This window comes from Bufo bufo, chromosome 3 (genome assembly GCF_905171765.1).
Source record: "Bufo bufo chromosome 3, aBufBuf1.1, whole genome shotgun sequence".
NCBI classification, from domain to species: Eukaryota; Metazoa; Chordata; class Amphibia; order Anura; family Bufonidae; genus Bufo; species Bufo bufo.
This window is the reverse complement of record NC_053391.1, coordinates 572,087,914-572,103,839: the sequence shown is the minus strand read 5'-3', so window position 1 is coordinate 572,103,839 and position 15,926 is coordinate 572,087,914. Positions and strand designations below refer to the sequence as shown.

At 42.7% G+C, this 15,926-nt stretch overlaps 1 protein-coding gene across 2 annotated transcripts in view; it reads left to right on the top strand.

The window, feature by feature from the left end:
• The first annotated feature begins 515 nt into the window (after positions 1-515).
• Positions 516-15,926, top strand: part of STAT6 (signal transducer and activator of transcription 6) — a 294,170-nt gene continuing 278,759 nt past the window's right edge. The window contains exon 1 of one of the 2 annotated variants that reach the window (XM_040425717.1): positions 516-931. The gene's annotated coding sequence lies outside the window, so the exon portion shown is untranslated. The remainder of the gene's footprint in view (positions 932-15,926) is intronic. The other variant, XM_040425718.1, reaches the window with a different exon arrangement.

Here is a 15,926-nt window from a genome sequence, read left to right as displayed (position 1 = left end):
CATTGCTTCTGGGCAGCAGAGACAGGAAGATCTGAACAATGATTGAGGTGTCTGCACCTCTGATCATTTCACCCGATAAATAAGTGCTTCACTTGTTCATCGAGTGATCTGTGGCACCTTTAGATAGGCGGACGAGTGTTTGCAGGAAGGTTCATTCCTGATAATCGGCCTGAACATAGACCCATGTAATTACATTTTATGCATAGTAACGATGCAGTTCAGATAATCCCTAGTTCCATTGTTTTCATGTATAACAATGTGGTGTCGTATACTGTTTGTTTGTTGTCTTCATGTTAGCTTGGATGCGCACCTCTGATTTTGGATGTGTCGGTCTAAATTCTCCTCCTCCACTGTTCATGAAATATACTAGCAGCCAAGATCATCGCTGCCTTTTAGTTGCTGAGCTAACCGAAATCCTTTTTTATACATGTTTTACATGGGCTGAAGACAGCATGACAAATGACACGCACAACACTATTCAAAGTTGTCCATCTTGCTACCTGCAGGAAGAAATACATAACATAACATAACTGTAACTCGCCATACAAGTCACAGAGAGTAAAACAATTGGATAGAAATACGTTCCAAATAAACCACCACACAGAGGAAATTTGTGCAAGTTTAAGGGCAGGGCCGAGGCACAAAAAAAAAAAAAAAGGACAGACTGCTAATAGACTGTGCTTAAATCAGGAAGTGAAAGCAAGAAAAATACGTAGCAGAGAGCAGATTTCTCCACTGAGAGGAATACGAGAAGTGCCGTGGGGTTTCATGGTTATAACTTTATCCATGAGGGTCTTGACTTTTATCTGTTTTTGGATGTTAATGGACTTGGACTGAACACCATATGAACTATCGAATATTCCTGAAAACACAGCGGACGAGCTGAAAGAAACCGAAAGCTAGCAGGGAGATAAGTTCTGCTGTGGGAGAGGTAAGAAGACTAGAGCTAGTAGTGTCTTTATCACTCAGAGATTGTGTTCTCATTTTCTTGTCTCTGTCAGGAGGTCTGCAAGTGATTTGTAAGACATTTGCATGTGTACTTGACTCCCCCAGCAGTAATGGGTTAACACCTACAGTAAGTGATGTGGAAATACAGGAAGGATAAAGTGTTTGGGTGTCGGCTACTGTTCACATGAGGTTTCCAGGATTCTAGATTTTTGATGTTGAAATCTTGCTGAGACAAGACTGAGCTACCGCTTATTAGAAAGCTGAAAATATTTCTAGGCCTCAGGCTCTAATTAAGAGTCAACGCATTGTTTCAGCAAAAATGAGAACTTAGAGGACTCATTTTCCTGAATGGCCCCTTAAAGGGTAACTGTTATATTTTCACTCTAAATTAAATTTTCCTATATGTTGTTGCTGCTGTGGTGATATTCCATAATCACTAATTACTGTGTTCAAATACCTCGTTTAATAAGATTCCGTCCATAGCAACCGCTCCTCACAAGACTTCTCTCTGATAATCTTGTAAAAATGACCGCGATGCCCTTACCCTGAGGCTAAGACCCAGACTACCTACTAACTACCCAGAATGACTTATGATCACCTCGGGAACGCGCAGCCTCACGTCAACCAATCGGCTTTTCCTACAGTTAAAGGGGTTTTCTCATCTCAGACAATGGGGGCATATCGCTAGGATATGCCCTCATTGTCTTATAGGTGTGAGTCCCACTGCTGGGACCCGCACCTAAATCGAGAACGAAGCCCTGAAAGTGAAGGAGAGCGCACTGCGCATGCGCAGCCGCCCCTCCATTCATTTCTATGCGGCTGGCTCGGCTATTGCCGTCTGCCCCATAGAAATGAATGGGAGCAGGCGGGGATTAGCGCCTGGTGGTGGACGGACCCCGGGAAATCTGGGGTCCTCCAGCCACATCGCTCCCTGCTCCTTTCTCTATATAGGTGCGGGTCCCAGCGGTATGCCCCCATTGTCTAAGATAGGAATACCCTTTAAACATGCCCTTTTTCTCCTGAGAGAGCTTGGTGCTTTATTTGTCCCTAGAACTGGAATTACATCGCTCTAGAAGCAAGTCACTTCAGCGGTCGAACGGGAGCGCGCACGCAGCGTTCAGGACTGCCCACTGCTAAGTCCTCCATCTTCTGTATATACAAGATAGGAGACAAAGGACACCTAGCAACGCTGTTTTAGCCGCACCACTGAAATGCCTAGGGGAGCAAAGAAGCGGAATGGAACAGCTGTCCCTTCATAGAACAGTACTATCCTTGTCCGTAATGCGGACAATAATAGGACATGTTCTATTTTTTTGCGGAACGGAAATACGGACATACGGAAACGGAATGCATACGGAGTAACTCCTGTTTTTTTTGTGGACCCATTAAGGCTCCATTCACACGTCCGTGGTGTGTTGCGGACCCGCAAATTGCGGTTCCGCAACACACCCGCCCGGCACCCCAATAGAAATGCCTATTCTTGTCCGCAAGCTGCTGACAAGAATAGGACATGTTCTATCTTTTGCGGAGCTGCGGACCTGAAGATCGGGGGCGCGCTCCGCAAATCCGGATGCTGAGGGCATACTGTGTGCTGTCCGCATCCATTCCGTCCCCATAGAAAATGAATGGGTCCGCACCCGTTCCGCAAAATTGCGTGTGAATGGAGCCTAAAGTAAATGGTTCCGCATACGGTCTGCAAAAAAAGCGGAACGGACACGGAGAGAAAATACGTTTGTGTGATTGAGCCCTTACTGACATGATGTTAACAATTGGCCCTAAATACAGTTTCTAAAACCAAGTTAGGCCCCTTGCAGATGAGCGTGTCCAGATTATCTCCGGATCCGTTCAGTGAAAAGTGCGCGATTTCGCAAACAAAGCCATTTAGTTTTGATTGCGATCGCGTTCAGTCGTTCAGTTTTTATCGCGCGGGTGCAATGCGATTTACTGAGTTTTGCACACGCGTGATAAAAAACGGAATGTTTACAAACAACATCTCTTAGCAACCATCCATGAAAATCGCATTGCATCTGCACTTGCATGTCCAGATCCCTGTACAGCCGCTGCTGCATCTCCCTGTTGCGTGGATCAAAACATCTGGCAAGGGGGTAGTGGGTGGCTTGCAGCCAATATCAGGCCACAATGGTGTCCAGCCCCCTTGCATCACGTATGAGGTCACCCATGATGCTAGTGAAGCAGGTCACCATCACGGCCTGCAATTGGCTGCACCCCCTTCCTTGGCAGGATGTTTTGATCTGCATGACAGGGAGATGCAGTGGCGGCCCTTCAGGGATCTGGAGGGATGCGGGTTTCAGGTACCATGTAAGTATCTTCCATAGTTGGGGCCTGGGCATTGTGGGGGGTGTTTATACTGTTATCCAATCAATCAGGTATACAATCAGGTATTGTTCAGTCTCTGAAGCAAAGAACAGGTGTGGATCATAAAGACAGGTACAGGGGTGTAGCTATAGGAGAAGCAGGCGAAGCAGCTGCTTTGGCGCCCAAACTCAGAAGGGACCCATACTGGAGGAGAACTAAAAGATTTTGTTGCCAGAGTCCCCTCAATAGGATTATACAATGACACTGTATACAGTGACACTGTAGGAAATGGACGGAGTGGATGCTGGGCCTCAGCTAACTAGCCACAGGAGTGAAGGTTGCAAAGAAGTTGCTAGGGTAGTGGGAGAGGGTTGTTCAAAAATTTGCTGTGGGGCCCAGTCATTTCTAGTTTCACCACTGGAGTGGCAAAGTACTGTATAATGAGCAAAGGCTACTTCTCCGCTTTTCCTAATTTACTTCTGGTGTTAGGATGCAATTCGCGGATCCGCAAAACATGTGTCCCGGCAATCTTCATGCCATCCTATTTTCTCATCCAACCAAATAGCCAAACAATTTAGGGACTTCTATGAAACTTTATACAACCTTCCTCCACCCATCGCCCCTGCGTCACACTTTTCTCTTGTCTCTTCTTTTCTCGACTCGATCTCCCTTCCACCTCTTACAGATCCAGCCGCCCCCTTCACCATAGATGAACTCTCTGCAGCCCTCTGTCAGATGCCCCTCAGCAAAAGTCCCGGCCCGGATGGCCTACCGACCTCTTATTACAAAACCTTTAGGAAACAACTCCTTCCTCATCTCCTTAAAGTCTGCAATCTCTCCCTACAGGGTAACCCGTTCTCCAGGGACATGGCGACTGCTCACATAGCTCTGATACCCAAAGAGGGGAAGGACCCCAAGCATTGTTCAAACTATAGGCCTATTTCCCTTCTTAATATTGACCTTAAGCTCCTAGCCAAGATGTTGGCCAATCGACTCACAAATTTCCTCCCCTTGTTGGTACATGGAGATCAGGTGGGTTTTATTCGCAATAGAGAGGGCAGGGACAATACGTCTAGAGTAATCAACGTGTTGTGTCATGCTAATCACACCTCCTCTCCCCTGCTTCTTCTCAGCACGGATGCTGACAAAGCATTCAACAGAATTAACTGGGACTAGTGTTATTGAACTTTGGCCTCCCTGATCTCTATGTACAGGCTATCTTTGCTATGTATGCTCATGCCACAGCCCTCGTCATGGTCAATGGAGATCTATCCCCCCCTTTCCACATACATAATGGCACTCGCCAAGGTTGTCCCCTTTCTTCTCTCCTAATCATTTTAGCTATGGAACCTCCTCTGGCTACTCTACGAGCAGACACAGTCATCAGGGGCATGGAATTGGGTGGATGGGATCACAAGATAGCGGCTTTTGCCGATGATGTAATGATAATGACCACCAACCCTAGGGACTCTCTACCTGCTATTTAACGGCACCTGCACCACTATAGCACCCTATCCAATTTTAAAATTAATGCAAGTAAATCGTTGATACTGTGTATCGGGATACCACGTCCTATAAAACAGAAACTGATGAAAGATTCTCCCTTTAATTGGTCCTCCCCTACCATCACATATCTAGTGAAGATTAGCCCCATATATCAGACCTCTTTTCCCTTAACTATACTCCCCTAAAGGCGTCCATTTTTAATGCTATTGACAACCTTTTTTCCACCGCCCCTACGCTCTCCTGTTTCAGATGTAAGAACATTCTCACATCCCTAATTTTACCCCGCCTCACCTACCTTCAGCAGGTGCTACCAATCCTAGTCCCTAAGTCCTATTACGCCTCACTCAAGCAAAAATTCAGAGCTTTTATTTGGAATGGGAAAAAAAGCGAGACTCTCTTATTCACTACTGTCCCAACCTCGGCAGACTGGTGGCATTGGTCTCCCAGACCCAGAGCTGTATGGTAAGGACCGTGGACTGGCTACGGAATCCCGGATACAAACCTTGGGTGGCCTTAGAACAGAGCATCATAGGTAGACCTCTACGGGCTCTCTTCCTAGGCCACCAACACTTACCACACATCTCTCTCTCTCTGCCTACCCTATCCTCAGAGCTACGCTAGACGCATGGAACTGGCTAGGCTCTTCCCACTGTTTTATTCCCTTCCCCTCCCCACTTCTCACGGTCAGCGACGTTCTGGGCACCACCTTTGCAAACCTTGCTAGATTCCTCATCTAGAGGGGTTAGATCATCATCCCTCCCACTCACATCTCTCCTTGAGTCGCCGGGTAACATGGTTAGCTCAGAGGCCATGTACGACTTACTTAACCCTCACCCATGCGACCTTACCTTAATCTCGCACCTCAGATCCTTTGTCTCGCGGAATAACACAAGCGGTGAACTTCTTCGTCCCATAGCTTCGTCCCCCAAAAAGCTAATCTCACAACTATATAGCAAATTACATACTCCCCCTTTAATTGTCAAACCATCTTTCATACGCTGTTGGGAAAAAGACATTGGGGTAGAATTCCCCTTCTCTATGCTACCTAAGCTCCTAGAATCATCTCACAAATCCTCGCGTTGCGTTTGTATCCAGGAAAATGGTTAAAAAATTCTAACCCAGTGGTATATCACCCCTGTTAGGTCTTCCTTATTTTTAGATGCGTCTTCAGACAGATGCTGGAGGTGCATGGAGGAAAGAGGAATCTTCTTCCATATTTGGTGGGATTGTCCTCTAAAAAATAAATGGTGGTCAGACATCTTCCGTGTCAGTAATCAAATTTGTTCGACCTCGGTATGGATGACCCCTTTCAGCGTCCTTCTCTCCAACTTTAATGAAGATGATTCCCCACTGCCTCCTTACCTTTTCAACCAAATGTTCATTGCAGCTCGCCTCCTAGTTCCTAAAAATTGGCCTCTCGTTTTAACCTCTCTTGAGCAGTGGAAGCTAAAAATAGACCAGCTTTATCGCTTTAAAGAACTATCTTCATGGAAATCACGCTCACACCCAGCCTTTCTCAAACGTTGGGGTCTTTGGTCGAAACATAGATTTTCTAAACCAACATAACACTCCTAAGATCATGAAATGGCTTTGCGTCTGTTTTGGCTTTCGCTGCTCATGGGTGGACGATCCATTGTCTCTCTCCTTACCGGTTGTGAGGCTAGTGGGGATACTCATTCATTCTTATTGATCTCTTTGCCTCCCCCCCCCCCCCCCCATTGTTGCTCGGCCTGCCGACCACTATTCCCTCCATAATGCTATCTAGGCATTAGAAACACCACTACGCCTCTTTTTTAGTAGCACCCAGTCCTACTATGTTACTACCTCATCTATGTACTCATTTGGTGATTTGTTCTGATCAGTATCTTGTACCATGTTACACCTTTACTTGTGACTTGTTATTTGTTATTTGTTTATTGAAAACGAAAATAATAAAAAAAGAAACCTTAATGTGTACAGGCAGCCTAAGTATGGGGATGTATGACCTGTAACACGATCGTTCCACCCCATAACGTGTTCAGTTGTTCTCTGCACCGCTCCTGTTTACAATTATGAGATTTAGTTTTCTGGATTTTTTGGGGTGATTTGTGGCATGACTACATAGGGCAATAATCGGGAATAGGTGTTGTTTCTGATCATCCACCTGTGTAAAAGGGCCATTACACATGCTTCCATGTAATCCCTCGTTTCTGGCTCTGTCAATGACAAAAGAAAGGGGGGGGGTGAAAGCTGTCAGAGAAAGGAGGGTGAACAAGGGTGCACAGAGTGGCTGGATCCACCTTCAGTGCACTTAGCTGCTCATTTGCATATGAATTAAAAGTACTTTTTCTTCAGAATAAAGCAAAGGATCACTAAGTGAAAGGTATCATTACATCCAGTAGAGCTAGCCTTACAATGCATTGTGCCTGATGTACCAGTGAACTTCCTGGTGACAGACTCCCTTTAAAGCAAAAGAGATGAAGGCACAAAAACAATGCCATGTAGAGCACACATCCCACTGACCTACATTGCAGGTATTTCAAGTAAAAAAGGCACAGATTACCTCAGTTGGAGTCATTTAAGAAAGAGGAATGGAGCTACACGTAGTAGCAGAAAGTAGGCTAGGTTACATGATTTTACTTTAATATCAATACATGTTTTTTTATATATTGGCAGTAAAAGACATTTAGCAAAGTTGTTCATTCAGATAGAACACAACAACCCCGAGACTTTCCAACCAGACATGGGGGACATTTACTAAAGTCACAAATTATGACACCATATTTGTGCCATAAGTGGCAAGAAAAGATGAAGTGCTTAGCAGGAGAGCCAGGGCTTTGCACGGCCGCTGGAGTTACTGTAACTTATGGCAAAAGGTGGCATCAGTTATAGCTCAAGTCTACACCAGCCCCTAGCCGGTGTAGATTTGAGTTACTGGCGCACAGAGGGGCAGAGATGGAATTGGATAGGTCATCAATACCAGATTGGTGGGGGTCTGACTCCCGGGACCCCCGCTGATCAGCTGTTAGAAGAGGTCAGGTGCTCTGTGAGCGCTGCGGCCTCTTCCTAGGCCATGTGATGTCACCATTCATCAGTCACATGGCCTAATTGCAGCTCAGCCCCATTGAAGTGAATAGGGCTAAGCTGCAATATCAAGAATAGCCACTGTACTCTGTAGGGCGCTGTGCTTGGTAAGCTACTGGGAGCCTGCAGCACTCACCAGAGCGCATCTTAACTCCAGCACAGGGAGATCTAGACTGGCATATGGCCACGCCAGTCATGATAAACCTCCACCCATTTATTTGTACTTGTATTCAAACGGGTGTAATAGAACACAGTAAAATTTGGGGAAAACAATAAGTAAAAGCATGATGTATTTTACAGTAAGGCTCAATTTACATGTGGCAGTAGTGGTATGGCACAGTGTCCCATCACTAAATGAATCAGGCAAAAATCACATATAAATATATATGCTTTTATTTTGATCACAAGTTTTTTTTTTTTTTTTTTGAGGAATCAGTGTTACATTAATCTGAGTCTCAAGAACTTCTGGGATTCGAGTCCCCACCTATCCCTTGGTTGAACTTGATGGACTTATTTCTTTTTTCAACCGTACTAACTATGTAATTAATGCAGCAGCTGCAGGTTTGCCAACTGTCCAGAAATTCTGGACAGTCTGTGAAAATAGGGGACCTTTTTTCAGTGTCTTGGCAAAAAATAGGGTGCCCATGATTTTTGCTAGGCTGGCAGTAAAATTCATACCTCATCCATTTAAGCGTGAAGATGCCGCCACAGCCATCTTGATTGAAGATCCCACGCAAAACATCATCATGCACCGCACAAGATTGCACGCAGGATCTTCAGTCAAGAAGGCTGTGGCGGCCTCTTCACTCTTAAATGGATAAGGGAGGTATTATTTATTTTTTAACTGCTTAACCCCTAAAAGCCCTTATTTTTCATCTCAGATGCTGCAATCAGTGATGAATGTGGCATCTGAGGAGGCTGCGCAATTGTCGTTCCCTGTCATTGCTCCCCCAACTACTTACAAAGAAATGCACTTCATGATGAAGTCATTTGTTGCAAAGCAAATTTCTTCGTGAAATTTGGTGAAGCAGCCGAATCTATTTTTTTTAAACTCTGCTCATCTCTAGTCTAGGGGAATCCATGGCTTTGAATATTTAACACCTATACAGGGACAGGGATGGGTATTTTGCTGCAAGGAAACTCTGAGGAAGAATAGTTTCGATTCTCAGTGTTATCACAGAAGTTTATTTTAAGAAGAGTAGTCCGAAAAAAGCAGGAATTAGCATGAAGAAGTCAGCAGAAGTATCAGGGAAGAAGATACAAAGTGTATTCTAGAACAGACCAGAGTCAGTATTGGGCAGAGTAACAAATACCAGGCAGAAGTCCAAGGGCAATATGAAAAAAAACATCAGCAAGAAGATCCCAGACATATACCGGCATGGATTTCCTAAAACGTACCCAATAAAAATCCCATTTCTCTGCAATACTAAGGGAGGGCAGTTCCCTAAGGGATGGATTGAGGAACCCCATATACCTTAATTAATATGTAAACTGTATATAAAAAACAACAACTTTAAAATTATATATTTTGCTCCCCCGCTCTGATTTTTAAGGGGCTGGGAATCTGAATTAGTTCTGTCTGCATCTGATGTTGAAGTGGACAAACACTTAAACACTCAAATGGTACTGTACTTCATGGTGTATAAAACTTCAGGAATCCTAATATAAACTGATTACTAGGTGGTATAAAACTCCTGAGTGGCATTGCATTGATGGCATTGCATTGCTGGCATTGCAAAAATACTGTGGGCTCTTACCTACACATACAGTATGGTGGCAATATCCTACAATGCAACTTTACTAGGAATGAATGCAGAAGCAGAAGATCATTAGACAAATCTACTGTCAGCTCTCGACTCACATTGCCTTATTTTTCCAAACCAAGAACTCTCTTCACCTTTTTTTTGCTCATGGTACAGGATGTGAAGGCTTTGGGCTACAAAGGCTCTGTCATCAATTTCTTAGTGGCTGCATAAGGTTACAAAGACATACGGTATGCATCCTGGAAGAACTTTCACAGTTACAACTGCACTCTACCCAAAAGTTCTGTATGTTAGTTGGACTTCTGCCAGCTACCTCAGTATATAAAATGATGGGCAGTAGCACTAACTGATTGTATATCATCTCACCTTTCTTGGTTTGGTATCCTGAAGTGAATCCCTGGAGAACTGATCTCTATGGCCTTAATTGCATAATGTAATATTTTGGATCCCTATTCTGAAATATTACAACTTGGTCCTTTGCCCTTTCCTCACTATGTAATATCTGCTCATTTATGATAACTGTTCATGCACCTTTTTTGATTGATGCTGATTTTTTATTTTTTATTCAGTTGGTACATTTTGAGTTCTAGGATAAGAAAGCAAGACCTGGAAATCATGTATCTTTGTACACAATTGTATGAATGGGATTTAAAAAATTCCATTTACAAAAAATCCCTCTGCCCCATATGAGACTGATACAATGAAAAATATTTTTGAGGCCCTGTTAGAGATTTTGGTTTGGGGCTACTGTAGGAGCTTCAAGAATGTGGGATTCTAAAATTATTTAAATAGAATTCAGTAGAACTCAAGGGGTCCCTGAGAAGTCAGTCTCACGTCTCTGTGGAAGCAATATTAAAAATGTCTAGTTGATTCATAGTTGTATCCGTCTCTGGGAACGATTAACTAGACTCAAACTAAATATTGTGTATGGAACATATTTGAAATCTAGGTTTCTATAAAACTTGGGTAAAAAAAAAAAAAAACTATGAATTGCAATGGTGGTATTATCTATGATGGTGGTCCTATTGATTGTCATGCAGAATATAACATAAGAACAGTTAAAGAGGATCTGTCAGCTCTGCTAGTGTCTACTTATGCTTACTTTTTCTTAGAATTCATCACTAGACAATTTTTCTGTTATGCCTCCTCAAATTGTATGCAGAAAATGACAAGAATGTATTCCACTTGTTAAAGGGGTTGTCCAGCATTAGAATAATAGGTCTGATGCCACTTTTGTTCATGGATTATGTATTGATAATGCATAGCTGTAGTTTTCTTTATACATTTCCAGGAGAAATAACAGGAGAATGGTCCAATATGCTTTAAGAAAAGTTGTTCCAAAATGGTTTTGTGGGCAATACAAGTTTTTGCTAAAACAAACATGTCAGGGGTGGTGACAGTTCTTAAAACAAAAGTTGGAGTTCCAAAAAGAAGAACAAATAAAACAACCCAAGTTTTTGGATTTATGGGAAATGCTCTTTAAGAAATGCAGAGGGAAAAACTTTTTGACTTGTGCATTGATAAGCTCAAAGCTCTTGTCATTGGAGTCTGGAATTACTGATGAAATAAATAAATTGATACCTCGAATAACTGACAACCGGTTAAGGGCAGCCATCAATGTTTTAGGGGTCAAATGGGAAAAATATGAACTAATATATAGCAATGATGTTTAAAGATTAATCAAACAAAATATGAAGCAAATCAATGATGTTTGGGTCAAATCAATCTGTTTTTGTGCTTCTTGAAAAATTATTATCTAAATAAGTATTTTAAAAAGTGTGAAAACTTTACCATGTGCTAAAATGTTTTATACTGGCTCTTTCGAACATATAGACTAGTAGAAATTACCATGTTAGCTTGTAACTTCATGTTCTTGCTACAGTAGACAAGGCTGCCAAGTGCCAATCTCACTTTCTTAAAGGTTTTGTCCCATCTGTGTGCTGCCTTACAGGATCAGTCTGCCATGGAGGAGCATAGCTAAAGGCTCATGGGTCCTGGTGTAAAAAAAAGTCCTGCTAGGCCAAGCTACTCCACCCATATATACCCTGTTGGCTGTTGCATATGATTCTGAATTTATAACATGGCATGTAGGGGAGCGTACTGCAAGTTCTCATGGATTCGCTTATATTTATATATTTATTATATATATTTATTAATGCATTTGTTTATATTTGGATGTATGTGTTAATTGTCAGGCGTAACTGCTCAGCATGTTCTACTAGAAGTTAGTAGTTTCTTACTTGCAGGTAGCTAGGATCAAGTTGATGGAGGACTTTCTATTCTAAGAGGTGCAGGCTTGGAGTTTCCTGTTTTTGTAACCTTGTTCCTCTTCTGTCTATGCAGGACAACTAGCTGGGTAGAGGGTCAAGTATTTTGGAGGTGGAGCTGCTGGGCTTTAGCATCCCCTGCCCAGCATTCTCCATGTGATCTCTCCCTTCCCATACAATATTACAGCCACTTTCTAGCACACACCTGCTATTGAGTTCAGGTTAACCTTCCCTGAATAATCCAATGCCCATATAAATAGTTTAGTTTAGTTTATTATAAAATATACATATGTAATGAAGTCATTCTCCTGATGTGTGATCACCCAGACATGGAGCCGTGTCATGCTTCGTCTTGTGGCAAATGTTCTCCCCTAGAAGTATTGTATTCGATCCTATTCTAAGGGCCGCACTTTTATGGGCATCATATTCTGACTCCATAGCGCATCATTAACAAAGTGCCCAAATACATGTTAAACATTCAAATATAGTGACTCCTCATTGTAGAGACATAAAGGGGTACCGGTAAATAGTAGCCCCTTATGGCACCGAATTAACATTTCCGTATACTTGCTATGTAACATTATAGTGCACACAAAAATGACTGCTGTACAGTACCACATACTGGTGCCCCAACGTAACACTGTCATAAAGTGTCACCATAATAGTACTATACAAAGCACAAAATAATAATGCCATTGAACATACATATATTAGCACCATTCAATGCTCAAATACAATTATACTGTGCAGTATAATGCAATATAAATTCCTACAAAGGTGTATGAAATGAATTGAGATATCTTACTGGGAAATTTAACAGAATCATGGTTTCTTTCACTGACTTTTCCCTTCACTAAAAAGGACATCACTTTAAGGGTGCATTCACACGACCGTATGTATTTTGCGGTCCACATGGATGACGTCTGTGTGACGTCCATGTTGCATCCGTTATATTTGCGGATCCATTGTAACAATGCCTATTCTTGTCCGCAAAACAGACAAGAACATGTTCTATTTTTTTTTTGAGGGACAGCCGAAAGGACGTACAGATGCGGACAGCACACAGACCCATTGAAATTAATGGGTCCGCGTCCAATCCACAAAGATACGGTCGTGTGAATGGAGCCTAAGGCTAATCCCTGTTTACATGCTTACATACAATATAGCAGTGTATGTTGTAACAGGGCATTAAAGTAAATGTTACTTGTACTGTGCAGTGCAATGTGTAATAGCTCCTGTTCTCCTTCTTGCACTTTAATTATATTTCAAACTACAATCTCTAACGTCATATCCCAACACTGCAGCCGCCCATTTGTAGGGGCGTGAGCTGCAATACTCCACACTGCCTATTTATAAGAGTGATGCTTTTTTGTGAAAACACTAGTGGGGTCATTTATCAAGCTGGTGTAAGCCCATAGCAACCAATCAGATTCCACCTTTCATTTTCCAAAGGAACTGTCAAAAATGAAAGCTGGAATCTGATTTGTTGCTATGAGCTATAAATTTGATGTGTCACATGACCCTCTTCCTATTGAAAAAACAAAAGTTGGATTCAAAATGGCCGACTTCAAAATGGCCGCCATGGTCACCACCCATCTTAAAAAGTTTCCCCCCCTCACATATACTAATGTGGTACAAACAGGAAGTTAATATCACCAACCATTCCCATTTTATTAAGGTGTATCCATATAAATGGCCCACCCTGTACTTTACACCAGTTTGGTAAATGTTTTTGATTGACTTCTCGCCCCTCAATGCTCTGTTATGTTGCGGGGATTGTGCAGGCTCTGTGCCTGTGCCCTATGCAGCAGTCAGCTGCAAGGTAAAGCTGGTACCCTGCAGCAAACTCCAATTCCAGCTGTTTAACCCCAGGCTGGAAGTATTAAATTTTCCTGTTGTGCCATGTCGGGGTAAATTAAAGAAGTTGTCCGTTGATAGGTCATTAATATCAGTTCAATGAGAGTCTGAATCCGGCACCCTCGCCAAGCAGCTGTTTGAAGGGGTCACAGTGCAGTACAGAGCTGTATAAGATAATAACAATAATTTCTTCTGACCAAGGGTGGCATTATCTAGCGGACATTCACACACATATAGATATGTGTACAGGTCTGCTTAAAGGGCATCAGTCAGCAGATTTCTCCCTATGACACTGGCTGACCTATTACATGTGCACTTGGCAGCTGAAGGCTTCTGTGTTGGTCCCATGTTCATAACTGTCCACATTGCTGAGAAAATAATGTTTTAATGTATGCAAATGAGCCTCTAGGAGCAATGGGGAAGTTGTAGTTACACCTAGAGGCTCTGCTCTCTCTAAAACTGTCACTCTCTCCACTTTGTCAGGGCCAGGCAGTATAAACATCATCACACTTGGTTCTGTCAATCAAAGTGGAGAGGGTGCAGCAGTTGCAGAGAGAGCAGAGCCTCTAGGTGTAATGGCAACGCCCCCGTTGCTCCTAGAGGCTCACTTGCATATATTACATCTTCATTTTTCTCAGCAATACGGGCACATATGAACATAGGACCAACACGGATGCCTTTAGCTGCCAAGCGCACATGTAACAGGTCAGCCAGTATCATAGGTACAAATCTGCTGACAGATGTCTTGAAAGAGGATCTTTCACTCTTCCTGTCTGTTTAGCAAATGTGTTTATTCTTCATGAAATGACAATTCTGGAGCATTTATTTTATAACTGCATTCTTTCATTCCTTTGTTATTCCTCTTATTATTGTATGAATAAATTGACAATCTGGTGTTACTTACCACTCCCTTGTGAAAGGGGTCTGTCCCACACAATCAGCGCCAGACTGTACCTGTTGTCAAGCTATTCATAAAATTCGAGTAAAAATAAAATAAAATGTGGAATGGCACAGCGCCAGGATTGTTATTTCATGGGGAATATAATTATTCATTAAAACAGACATTTCAGGAGATCCGGCAAATCCTCTTTAGCTATTAAGCCAATGGATGCAAAGAAAAATTCTGCTATAGCTCACTAGAACCAATACAGCACACCCATGCTTATGACCCCACCGTATTCATCAGGAGAGCGCCCCCTTTTCCCATTGTCCTCGCGCTACCACTTGAGATTGATACTCTTTAACAGGCTTTTACAAGATACGGGGATGAAAAGCAGGAGGGGCACACTCTTCTCCAGAATACAGATGAGTTTTGAGCTTGAGTTTGGTTCCTGTGTATGCATTATTTTCATTCTTGTGTTCCACCTAGATGAATTTAATGTTTGGTTGCTAGGTGTCTGTTATTTTCTTCTTCTCTTCCACTGGGTGCTGCTTTGAGAAAAGCTGGCCAGAGACAAAAGATTCCCTGCCATTAGTTTTCACCATTGCAACACTGGACTGAAAGGGTTTGTCCACATTTTATAAAATCTCCAGCAATTCCTGTAAACTGGCAAAAATAACAAATGAAGGCATACTCACCTGTTTTCTCCTCTGCTTCTCCCTGCGATGCGCTCCTGTCCTCACTGCTGCTCTTTTTTATTCAGGCTGCAGCAGTAATGTGCTGTGCACACAGGTCACCGCTGCAGCCAATCACTGACCTCAGCAGAAATGTCCCGTGCACGGCTGAGGCCATCAATTGGCTGCAGTGATGACCTGTGCTGTGTCACAGCTGCAGCCAAGAAGATTAAATCAGCAGCGGGAGGACGGAAGTGCAGCTTTCGAAGAAACAGGAAAGTAACAGGTGAGTATCCATTGTTTTGTTAATTTAGGCCATTTACAGGTGTTGCCCTAGTTTTTATATACCTCTTTAAAGGATCTATACATTTAATATATGTTTGTACTGATCTGGATTATATTTTATCTGTACAATTTTTGTCAGGATGATAATCAAACGCTATAATCTGTATGGTTAAACAGTGGTAACTGAGAAGAATCTGAGGCTAAGCAGCTTCCAAATGAGTCTGTGTTTGATAAAGGCTCTAGTCAGGTTTTTCTCTACAGTTGGCTGAATGCAGAGATTAGCTTTAATATTAAAAACAACTTCATCATACTGTATAGGCGCTCCTTGTGCCACCATCAACACATAGGGTCATTCTAAACGCCAGTC